Source organism: Dermochelys coriacea, chromosome 20, assembly GCF_009764565.3.
Source record: "Dermochelys coriacea isolate rDerCor1 chromosome 20, rDerCor1.pri.v4, whole genome shotgun sequence".
Taxonomy (NCBI): domain Eukaryota; kingdom Metazoa; phylum Chordata; order Testudines; family Dermochelyidae; genus Dermochelys; species Dermochelys coriacea.
Genome location: NC_050087.2, coordinates 9,415,639 through 9,427,785, shown reverse-complemented (window position 1 = coordinate 9,427,785; position 12,147 = coordinate 9,415,639).

The following is a 12,147-nucleotide window of genomic DNA, read 5'->3' as shown; positions in this document are numbered from 1 at the left end:
TACAACCCACCCCTGGCCTCCCCCACTCTAACCACTAGGCTCCACTCCCCCCTTCAAGATGGAATAGAACCCATGAGTCCTGACTCACTTCTCTGCCCCTCTCCCTGACTCCTTTGCCCTCTCCAGGCCCTGTTCCCCCGTCCTGTCTACATGCCTATAACTAGGGGTGAGTGAGCTCACCCAGCCGCAGCAGGCAGGGCCTAGCACAGCCCATAATTATCTGGAAATAGTCATTTCCTGAGGTGCCCACAGGTCCTGTGCCAGGGCTGGCAAGGATATTTAAAGGGCCGGTGTACCCATTCCAGTGGGGACAGTGCGGGGTGTGTGTGTCAGAGACCAACTCTGCAGATGAAAGCCTGGGAGAGCCCAGGGGAAGTGCAGGGAGTGGGGTGGGGCCTCAGCTCGGGGCATTCCTTACCGTTGTTGCTGCTGAACCTAGAGCCCCTGTGTGGCACTAGGGGTCGCTGTGCTGCAGGGAGCATGGTAGGGGCTCAGTGGGGGATGATCTCCACTCAGTGCCAGCTGCAATGCCCCTGTGCAGCACTAGGGGGCGCTGTGGCACAAATGCTGTCGTTTCGATTGACGACAGCAGCGGGAGGCAACCTATGGCCCGCGTGCCAAAAGCTGATTTTCAGGGGCACTCACACTGCCCGTGTCCTGGCCACCCGTCGGGGGGGCTCTGCATTTTAATTTAATTTTAAATGAAGCTTCTTAAACATTTTTAAAACCTTATTTACTTTACATACAACAACAGTTTAGTTATATATTATAGACTTATAGAAAGAGACCTTCTAAAAACATTAAAATGCATTACTGGCACACAAAACCTTAAATTAGAGTGAATAAATAGATTCGGCACACCACTTCTGAAAGGCTGTTGACCCCTGGACTACAGGGTTCTTCACTAAACTCTTGTTCAATGTTGGTACCCCAGAGATGACTGCATCTCAGCACCAGCTGAGAGATCCCACATTCCTCTGCACCCCACACTAGAGGTAGCTGCCTTTCAGCACCAAGTGAGGGTTCCCTGTGTAAATTTCTCTGTGCCCCACCCCAGAGGTGGCTGCATCTCAGTGCCTGAGCATTCACAGGCTGTACAGACCTTGGGTCCCCAGATATGGAAGGAGCTAGTGAGAACCCAATTTTTCTTAATGCAGGCCATGAATTGGTGGAGGCCGTGTTGTCTGGGGAGAGGAGTGGGAGGTTACTGACTCCAAGGCAGCTGGATTGGGAGGTTGTTGGTCTCCCAGGCCCTTTGGGGGGTCCCAATGCTGGGTGTGAAGTCCTCACGGATGGGTCTGGTCCCCAACCCCTGTGCTTCTGCCCCCATTCACTCCCCACTCCGCTCCAGAACGTCTTGCCCCAGGAATCCCCCAACAGTGTGGGGGAAGAGGGAATGGAATTTATGGGGTGGCTGGGGGGGCATTATTGGGGTAACCATGGGGGGTGCTAGAACTTAATTCATAAGCACAGTCCTGGTTCAGTCCCTCCTCCCCAGGCACCCCAGCTGGAGGCTGCGCTCTTCCCTTCAGCAGTGGTGCCCTGGGCCTTAGCAAGGAGGGTGTGATCTTGGGGAGGGGTGGAGGTTAGTCCCCCGCTTCCACCCTCTCTGGCTGCCCAGTGGTGGCTAGAAGCAGAGTCATGAGCCCAAAGGCAGTGTGGGGCCACTTGAGCTTCATACTGGTCCAGTCACCCAAGCCCTCTCAGGAGCCCCCGGGGCCAGGATTCCTGGAGCTACCAGCTAGTCCCTTCCTGTAAGAAGCCTCTTGTCCCCCCTCCACCCACTCTACCAACTGAGGGGGAAGGAAGGCCCCTCCCAGTTCACACACAGGTGGGAGAGGGCTGTGGCTGGCAGAGGTCACTCTGGGGCACTGGCTGAGAGGGGAGACAATGCTGGGAAGGGAAGAAGGGGATCACATCAGAGACCAGGGGAAGGAGCAATATATGGATAGACAGATAGAGGGGGTGGATGGGGATAGATAGAGGGGGCGGTGTATGGCAATAGATAGACAGACAGACGGATGGGGTGTATGGGGATGGCTGGATGTTCAGGGAGCTCTCCATATGGTCCAGAGACTTTGAGGTTCATGGCTCCCCATCCCCCATGCTTCACCCTCATTCCAGCAGCACAGAGTCAACTCTGCCCCTGTTGAGGATCTGGCTTGTCACAGTGTAATCCAACAAAGACAAAAAGAAAAGGAGTACTTGTGGCATGCATCCGATGTAGCTCACAAAAGCTTATGCTCTAATAAATTTGTTAATCTCTAAGGTGCCACAAGTCCTCCTTTTCTTTTTGCAAATACAGACTAACAGGGCTGCTACTCTGAAACCAACAGACAGAGGACTCTGTTGGGAACCCTCACTAGGGGGCGCAGCACACACGTGGTTACAGGCCTTATCCCAGACACACTTGCTCAGGAAGGGGTCAAAGCACCCAGCGTCCTGGTTTGCCTGGGACAGGCCTGGTTGTTCACCCGATGTCCCAACCCCTGACCCCTACCTGCCAGGAACTCCACATCCCGGTCTGCCCTTTCCTCAAGCAAACTGCAGCATCGCCAACCCCAGTCATTCAAAGATTATGAGTAAGGCTACAATTTTGTCATGGATATTTTCAGTAAAAGTCACGGACAGGTCACAGGTAATAAAGAAAAATTCATGGAAGCCCGTGATCTGTCCTTGACTTTTATTAACAATATCCATGACAAAATGGGAAGCTAGGCAGCTGCAGTGGTCCACTCGGCGCTCCAGGGTCCGCCACCCGCAGCGACTCGGAGCTCCAGGGTCCCCCCTCTGGCCACCATAGGTGATGGGGGTCCCTGCAGCTCCCGGCTGCCATGGGCTGAAGTCACGGAGGTCACTGAAAGTCACAGATTCCGTGACTTCTGCAACCACCATGGAAAAATAATAGCCTTAATCAAAAATCACGAGATCATCTTGAAAAATCACAGGATCAGCTTCAAAAATCACTAGATTCTTTTAAATTCACCTTCAGTTTGTTCCACCCTCTGGGGGTTTTTGAGCTGTCAGGGGTGGGTGGGGTGCAGTCCCTGTCTCTTTAAGGATTTTGTCAGACCAATGTAGGTTTGTTGAATTGAACTGAGGGCTAGAAGCTGGCTTTTTTCAACAGAAGCTGAGAGATTCTCCCTTAATCCTGGTGCTCCAGAACTTGAGAGGCTTGGAGGAAAGCACTGATTTTGTGTGATTTGTGATAAAACCCCCATTGTTGGCAACACTGAAAAGATGTGGCTTTTAAAAGGAAAAGTGATACAATCGAGCCTGGTTTAAAAACAGTTAAACGTTTGCATTTAAAACCTGTAGACTCCAAACCAAGCTTCGTTCTGTTGGTTTCAAAACGAACGGTTTTCATTTGATCGGAAGTGCTTGCAAAAATCAATTTGTGCCCCCTCCCCTCCCAGAGCTGTGACTAGAGCCCAGGAATCCTAAATTCCAGGTTCTCCTCCTTGCTCTAACCACTAGACACCACTCCCCTCCCAAAGGCAGGAATAGATTCCAGGAGTCCTGTCTCTCAGATCTCCCCTGTTCTAACCACTAGACCTCATTCCCTTCCCAGAAATAGGGTCCAGTTGCAGGCTCTGGTCTATAGATAGTGTGCAGGGCAGGGGGCTGTGCCAAATTCTGGGTGTGGGTCAGTACCCCCTGTCTATCCTGAGCCATCTATGTGCTTCAATGCCACTCACAGCACGGCACTGCCCTGGTACCAGATACATAACGTTACCTTCGTTCATTTCCTTGCTGCAATTCCATGGGAGGGGAAGGTAGAAAATAGGGAAAAGGTCAAAATGTTCATGTTCAGGCTTGGTTAGGGGGGAAAGAAACATTTTGAACTATAAAAAAAGACAATTTTTGTGAGCAGTTTCCATCAAAAAAGGCCATTTTGCTATGGCAATATTTCACTGATAACATCCCTAAGAGCTTGGGTACAAACTGCTGGAGTCAAGCTGTCTTGCTTAGCGTTTGCTAGCACAGCCCAGCAGAGTGTTCAGCCCGAGGAGCAGCGTCCAGACTCGAGGAGACCTGGAATGGGCACCGGCACAGTCAGCATTATGATTATTATGATTTATTGGGTGTATTACGGTAGCACCTAGGCCCGGTCATGGCCAAGGCCCCCGGAGTGCTCGGAATTGTACAAACAACCAGGCCCTGCCCAAAGAGCTGGTGACCTGGGTATAAGACAAGAGACCCTGGGTGCAGACAGATGGGGGAGCACAAGGAGACAGTCACCAGAGCTGACCCTTTGCAGGGTGAATCTGAACTCAGGGTTTCATGATCAGCTCATTCAGACACTAGGGACTGGCTGAAATCTTCTCTCCTTGGAAATTTGTCCACCCTAAATCCCAGCTACTAAAGGGCATTTTAATCTAGCAGAGAAAGGCAGAACACGAGCCCATGGCTGGAAGCTGAAGCCAGCCCAGTTCTAACTGGAAATAAGGCACAAATATATGACAGTGAGGGTGACTGACCATTGACTCTAATGCCCAAGGGATGGGTGGATTCACCATCTGCAAATCCAGCTTGGCTGTCTTTCTGGAAGACACGTTAGGTGAAGATGAGTTATCGGGCTCAGTACGGGGGAGCTGGCCTGGGTGACGTATTCTGGCCTGGGTTGTACAGGAGGGCAGATGATTGAATGGCCCTACAGGCCTTGAAATCTGTAACTCTATAAGACCAGCTTTGATGCAGCAGCTGGAAGCAGCGACACCTGCACACAGTGAGTGGGGGTGTGTCTGAGGGGAAGGGGTCTTGTCTTTTGTATTAATATTTCAGATCCCTAAAAAATGTCCCAGAAATATCCTACTTTCAAATGTTGAGAATCACAGGGGGATCTCTCACCCCTTCCACTGAAATGCAGCCAGCTCTGGGGTGATTAAAACTGCATCATGCTGGGGGAAGCATGGATTCTCAGCCCCTACTGATCCCCCAACCCACTCCCTGCAGCACAGCGCCCCCTAGCACTGCACTGGGGCAGTAGGGCCGGCAGTGATGGCAAGAAGAGAACACCCCTTTCTGAGCACCCTGCCCCCCAGGAGCACCCAGTCTCCCATCTAAGCACTAACCCAGCCCTGCCTAGCTTAGCTGGAGCGCTCAGGGAAGCACATGAGGGGCCAGCAGGAAGCCCTGCCAACTGGGGAGGAGCAAGCCCTGGACCCCAGAGCCCCTTGCAAACCTGCCTGGACCCTCCTGAGAGCCAGAGCCCTGAGGGCATTGTCTCTCCAAGGGCTCTTGGCAGCTGTAACCCAGTAGCAAAGGCCAGGGGGTGGGCTCCGTATCTAATAACTCCCTAGCCTTAATTTCTTTGGGTTGCTGCACAACCAAGTTGGACCATCATGGATCCGGGGGAGCCAAGAGACAGAAGCAGGGAATGGGACACGGGGCCTTTCCCCTCTAGCGGGTGCTGGCTCCAGTCCATCTGGCTCAGGGAGTGGGGAATGGGGCACAGGGCCTTTCCCCTGTCGTGGGCGCCAGCTCTGATCCAGCCCCAGAGTAGGGGCTGTCTGGCTTGGCGAATGGTTCATGGGGCGTTTCCACTCTAGGGGGCACTGGGTCTTAATCCAGTTCTCATCAGGGCAGGGGCATGTTGGGGGGCAGAGAACGGGGGTGGGGGAGAGAGCTTGCCTGGCTGCTATCTGGGTTATACCTGGGGGAGGGGAGCTCTAGGCTGGGGCCTGTTAAGGGCATGAATCCTTACAGCGAGGGCCCCTCTGGGGCATTAAATCCCCTGGGAAGGGGAGCGCAGGCTGAGCAGGGTGGGGGTCTCTACTCTCGAATCAATGTGACTGACCAACTTGGCATAGGACCAGGCCTCAGGGATTGTGACCTTCCTGGCCAGGGCACCCGGGGATGGACTCCCTGGGTTTGTGCTCCTCCCCCACCTGGCCAGGGGGCCCTATAGCATGGTGCCTGCTCTGTCCCATCCCACCCCCTTCCCCGGGCCTGATCTACCCCTGTGGCTGGATCCGTCACACTCTGCTCCAAGTGGGAGCAGCCATGAAGTGGGGCCCAAGGGGCAGATTGGGAGGACATGTCACTCCCCCTCACCCTCCAGCCACAGGGAACTCACCAGGGGGGGTCACCAAAACTGTCCAGTAGCCCTCTCCCATCCCATACTGGGCGGGCTTCCCCTCCCCTTCCTCCCCCTAACCCCCTTGCCCCATACTGGGAGGGGCTGTACTGCCCACTCTTCCCCTCTACCCCATACCAGAAAGAGCTGTACCTCCCCCTCTTCCCCCTTGCCCCATACTGGGAGGAGTTGTCCCTCCCCCTCACTCCCTCCCAGGCTCCCACCAGCCTCACACTGAGAAGGGCTCTCTCTCTATCCCTCTGCCCCACAGACTCTTCTGCCCTATACTGGGAGGAGGGGGCTTCCTTTCTCTGGCCAAAGGATAGACTTTCCAAGAGGCAACATTGGCTAGTGGGTCAGAACTGGGGCTGGGGGCTGGGTTCTCCTGGGTTCTGTCCCGCCTCTGGGTGGGGAGTGGAGTCTAGATGGGTAGATCCAGGGTCGGGGGAGTCAGGACTCCTGGGTTCTGTCCCCTCCTGGAGGGGCTGTTGTGCCCTAGCAGACTCTCCCTGCTGTTATTAATAGGCACCATGTTTGTCGGGGCTGTTGATGCAGGGGGGATCGGGTGTCAGGCCAGGGAGGGTAATCTGAGCTGGTAATGGGATCCCAGTGCACCCCATTTATCCCGTTCGTAGGAACCCCCTGAACACAATACTGCAGGGGCTTTTTTATAATGGGGAGGAAAGCTGGAACACTAGGCACATGCAGGGGACTGCTCCCCAAACTCTGCTGGTGCCCCTCAATCCTGACCTGCAGCTGCCTGCTGTCCTGGCCCTGTGCCTCCCCACCAAACACAGCTCTGCTGGTGCCCCTCAATCCTGACCCGCAGCCCCCTGCTAACCCTCGTGGGGGGCGCTGCTTGCACACACCCCATGGCAGAGGTGTGCGGGGGAAGAGGGGGGAGCACACAGGACTCTTTGTCCAGCCAGGGCCAGAGGAAGCTGCCTGAAGCTTCCACAAACATCCCTGGAATCCCTGCTGGGCCGGGCCACTCCAGCTGCTGGGGGTGGAGGTGCCGGTTGGTGTCTCTCCCCTTCTCCTGGGCAGAATCTAGGGGGAGCCATCACAGGACTGTATGAGGCCCCCCAACCCCCACACTACTGAGGGTTTAGGACCCTTGGCTTTCCTGGAGTCTGGATCCAAATGGCAGGGGGACAGGGTCCAGGGTCCAGATCCCAGATTCACAGCTGGCTCTGTCTGCAGGGGAAAAGGGAGAGCAGCCGCCCCCCCCCCGCCTTTGTGGCTGAGCGAACCCCCCTCAACACTGGGGGCTCGGAGAGTCAGAACCAGAGCTTCTCTCTAGGGTTAGCTCCACTGACAGAGGCTGGGCTAGAACCCCGGAATCCTGACTCCCAGCCCCCCATTCTAACCACTAGACCCTATTCCCTCTCCTAAACTGGGACTAGAATCCAGGAGTATGGGACTCCTCATCTCCCTGCTCTAACCAGCTCGGACTCCAGAAGAGCTCAGGAATGCTGGGGAGTTACAACCCCCCTGACTAGCTGTGGGGCTATTTTCATCTTCCCTCATCACCTCCCCAGGGGTGCGGCTTGGAGGCCCCCACCCCCAGTGGGTGCATTTATGGGGCTGGCTCCCTCCTCAGCCAGATAGGGTGCCTGGTGCCAGTGCCTCAGCACCAGCCCCAACAGGGTCACCCCTCCACGAGGGCTGCCCCCCCCACAGGATGTGTGGGGAGGGGTTTAGCTCAGGTGGCTCCAGGGCAGTCAGGCCAGGAGTGGGGGGCAAGCGGGGTGCACATGGGGGTAGGGGGATGGGTCAGCAGCCTGAGCTGCAGGTTTAACATGCCCAGACTGGCTGGAACCAGCAACCTCCCTCCATCGCATGCCGCCAGCTGTGCCCAGCTCGTCCTGTGGCACCATCAAGCTGGATTCCCTGGCCAGCTCTGACCCGACCCACCGGGACAAGTTCCAGGGAAGCTGGCAGTGGAGGGGGGAGGGCAAATCCAGCAGGGCAGCCCTGCCCCTGGCTCTGGGTGTGGGGGAGGGGATTAAGCACCAGTGGTTCCCATCGGTCTGGGTTTGCACAGCAGGAGGCTGCCCGGGGGGTCCCTGCCCAAGTTCCCGGAGGGTCCCATGGGCTGGACTGCTCCCTGGTACCAGCATGCACCTATGGACCCAGCCAGCTCTGTATCTGCCCCTCCCTAGACTGGACCCATCTGCTCATCTAGCTCGGTACCCCCCCATTGCCTCATCAGCTCCTGTGGGTCATTCCCCCCATGGGCGAGACACCAACCTGGCCCCCCAGCTGAGATGCAGGCAGAGCTGGAGATGGGCCCAACCCCCCAAGGCCTCTCCAGACACTCCCAAGGTGGGAGTGCGACTGCATGGGCGTGTGGGTCTGATCAAGGTACGGGGCGGGGAGGGGGCGTTAATGGGTTCATGCCTCCAGGAGTCACCCCTGGGAGCTGCACCCGAAGCAGGTTCCTTAACCATTGGCTGTCATCCAACCTGGAGGCGTTTGGCTCAGTCTGAGTTCCCAGGAAATCCTGATCACTCAGCCCCCATTCAAACGCAGGAATTAACATCACAGCCTGCCTCCTGCAATTCCTTCCCCCCGCAGGCCCCCGGGCGCTACCCTCTGCTGGTGCTCCCCACCCAGCTGCATCCCTTCCCCTTCCCCCACTCCATTCTGCCTCTCCTCTCCTGGGAAGACCCCCCCCATGTCATATGTGCTGGGGCCAACTGGGAGAGATCTTCCCCCTAACCCCAACTCCTAGAGCTGTGGGTGTGGAGATGCACAGAGGGTGGGGGGAGAGAAGAGGGGTGGGCTGCTCAGAGGGAGTATGGGAGAGGAGAAGGTTGTGGGGTGCTCAGAGGAGGCAGTGGAAAGGAGCAGATGTGGGGGTGCCCAGAGGGGGTGGGAGTGCCCAGTGGGGGCAGGGGAGAGGAGAGGGGGTGGGGGTGCCCAGTGGGAACAGGGGAGGGGAGCAGGGGTGGGGGTGTCTAGAGGGGGTGGGGGTGCCCAGTGGGGGCAGGGGAAAGGAGAGGGGGTGGGGGTGCCCAGAGAGGGTAGGGGAGAAGAGAGGGGGTGGGGGTGCCCAGTGCGGACAGGGGAGGGGAGCAGGGGTGGGGGTACCCAGAGGGGCTGGGGCCTGGGAAGATACCAAGGATATTTCTCATTCCCAGAGCGCAATGCTCCCTTGTCAGGCCCTTCCCTACACTCGGCTGCCTCCCCTCCCTACGCACCCCTCTCCTTCTTTTGGGGTTGTGGCTTTTTTAACTCTGATCCTGCTTTTCCTTCCTGGGGGAGGGGGAGCAGTGGGAAGTGTCCAGGGCCTGGATGGGGGTGGGGGAGGGGAGGGCTCAGTCACAGTGCACAGGGGGTGCCTGTCAGGGGCCTTCAGCTCCAGGGAGCAGAGTATGGGGCAGAGCCTGGCTCCCCAGCTGCTTAGCTCTCCCAAGAGCGCGGAGCTCACCCCCCTGGTGCTCCCCTCCCTCATATCCGATTCTCCCATAGGCCCAGACCTTTCAGATTTTCGGGGAGGTTGGGATTGGGAGTCAGGACTCCTGGGTTCTATCCCTGATTGTGGGAATGCTGCGGGGGAAGGGAGTGGAATTCTGTCCTACCCAGGGCACTTCTCCGTTCCCTCCCCCCCTTCTGTCTGAGCTCCACACCCCGCGGGGAAGGCTCAGGATTCAGGGCCTGGGTAGGGTTCCCCCCAAGGACAGATTGACAGGTGGGGGGAGGGGCAAGGGGCAGCATCACACCCTTGCTCCAGGCAAAATCAATCCCAGCACTGCTCCCACCCCCACCCTCTGGGTGAGCTAATGGAAGGAGTGGGTCCAGCCCAGACTCAGTCCCAATCTCAGGGAGGGGGGGCGTGGGGTGCTGGTCCCAGGCCAGAATCACAGGGTCAAGATTCCTTTCGCCCCTTCCCCCCATCTCCTTCCCTCCGCCCCGGCAGCCATCCACCTCCCTTCCCCTGTCTGACTCATTCCCTCTTCTCCATCTCTCTTCCGCTCCCCACACCAGTTCTCTTCCCCTGGCCTCAGTCCATGGGCCTGAGCCCACCAGATCCCTGCAGAGGGGCGTGGCTGGTGAGTGTGGGCTCTGATGGTTTGCGGGGGAGGGGAGAGTCAGGACTCCTGGGTTCTATTCCCAGCTCTGGGGAGGAGAGTGAGGTCTAATGGGTCAGGGAAGGGGCTGGAAGCCAGCACTCGGGGAGTGGGGAGCAGAATTCTGTCCATATGTCTGTCCTATTTAGGCCTCTGCTCTGTCCCCCCCCTCTGGCCATGCATCCCCCCACCCTCGGCCCGGGGAGGAAGGCTCCAGGATTCAGGGCCTGGGTAGGGGGATGCCATTGAGTTCAGTGGGTTCCCCCCAGGGACAGATCTGATTGGTGGGATGATTGAGAAGTAGGCGGGGGAGAGGGGCTCCAGCTCGGAGGGAAGTGGGCTCTAGGGGTTAGAGCAGAGGGCAGTTGATTCCCATTATCCCCACAGGAACAAGGAAATGGAACTGTGAAAAAATAAGAGCTGGGATTTCCCCTGCCTGTTCTGCCTCCTCCTCCCCAGTCCCATCCCATTATAACCTCCTCTCCATGCCTTCCATATCCCCTACTCCTCTGCCCCCTAACAGCCCCAGAAACAATGTCTGATCCCAGCGCTCTCCCCAGTGTAGTGACTTCACCCATGTACCCAGGCCCTGCTCCCAGCACCCCTGGGCACAACAGTGTGGGGTGGGGAAGACTGTGGGTGTGTTTCCCCCGCTTGGGGGCAGAGAGACGGCATAGGCATAGACCCCTTGGGTCACCACATCCCTTCGGGTGGGGGCATGTCCGGGGAATAGGGTGTGGCCAGAGCACCACTGTGCTGTGGCTATTCCCAGCTGCTGCAAAGGCCCCAGAGCACCACAGGGGACCAGCCCCAAAACAGGGAAGGCAAAAAGCCACTGCCACAGTTCAGGTGCATGGATGAATCCAGGCTAAGAAATCCAGGCCAGAATTTGCTGGTGACCGGTCCACGTGGCCCTACACATTGGGGCAGGGCTGGAAGAGCCATTGATCAGCGGAGTCTGGTTAGCACAAGGAGAAAACGTGGACTGGGATTTTGGCCTCCAGGAACGGAATCTTGGAGCAGCACCCACAGGAAAAGGGGAACCTGGGCTGGTTTTCTGTGCCTCTGGAATGGACTTTGATGTGAGCCATTCCTTTCCAGATGTGGACAGATTCTTTAGCACAGAGGTTCCCAGTTAGGGTCTGGTGGGGCTGTTGGTTGGATCAGGGCATGGCTTGGGGATAATCAGAATCTCCGGGTTGATCCAGGAAAAAAAACAGGGGTGGGCTCCAAATGCAGAAGAAGGGGCAGTGGGGTGGCCTGCAGTGATGCCCTCTGACCCACATGTGTCCTGCCAGGCCTGGGGCAGGGCTCCCCATGAGCAGAAGAGCAGTATAACACCTGAGACACAGAGAAAGGGGGGTGTGCCTAGAGGAACTTAGGAAGAGGTCCAGATAGAGGAATAGAGTCATAGGTTTTATGGTGAGAAGCCATTTGATCACCTTGTCTGACCTTCTGTATAACCCACAGCAGAGAAATCACCTAGTTCCTCTACACTGAGCCCAGTAACTTGGCTTTGCCTAAAAGCTTCTTCCAAAAAGGCATACAGTCTGGACGTGAAGACTTCAAGAGATGGCGAATCCATCATGTCTGTTGGGAGTTTGTTCCAATGGTCAGTCAGGGCGACATCTGGGCCTCATTTCCAGTTGGAATTTGTCTGGTGCCAGCTTCCAGCCGTTGGGACTTGTTCTGCTTTTTCGCTGCTAAACTAAAGAACCATTCAGTACCTGCAATTTTCTCCCTGTGAAGGTACAGATACACTGTGATCAAGTCGATAGAGGACTATGTATAGAGGGATAGAGGGATGGACAGATTGGTAGCAAAGGAGTTCAGAGGGAACGATAGATAAATAGAAGTGTGGATGAGTGGATGGATGGATAGAGGGGTGTGGATCTAAGAATAGACAGAGGGAAAGAGGTGGATGGATGGATGGATAGGTAGTTAGAGGTATGGTAGAGAGTTAGATGTGGGGTATGCATGGCTGATAGAGGG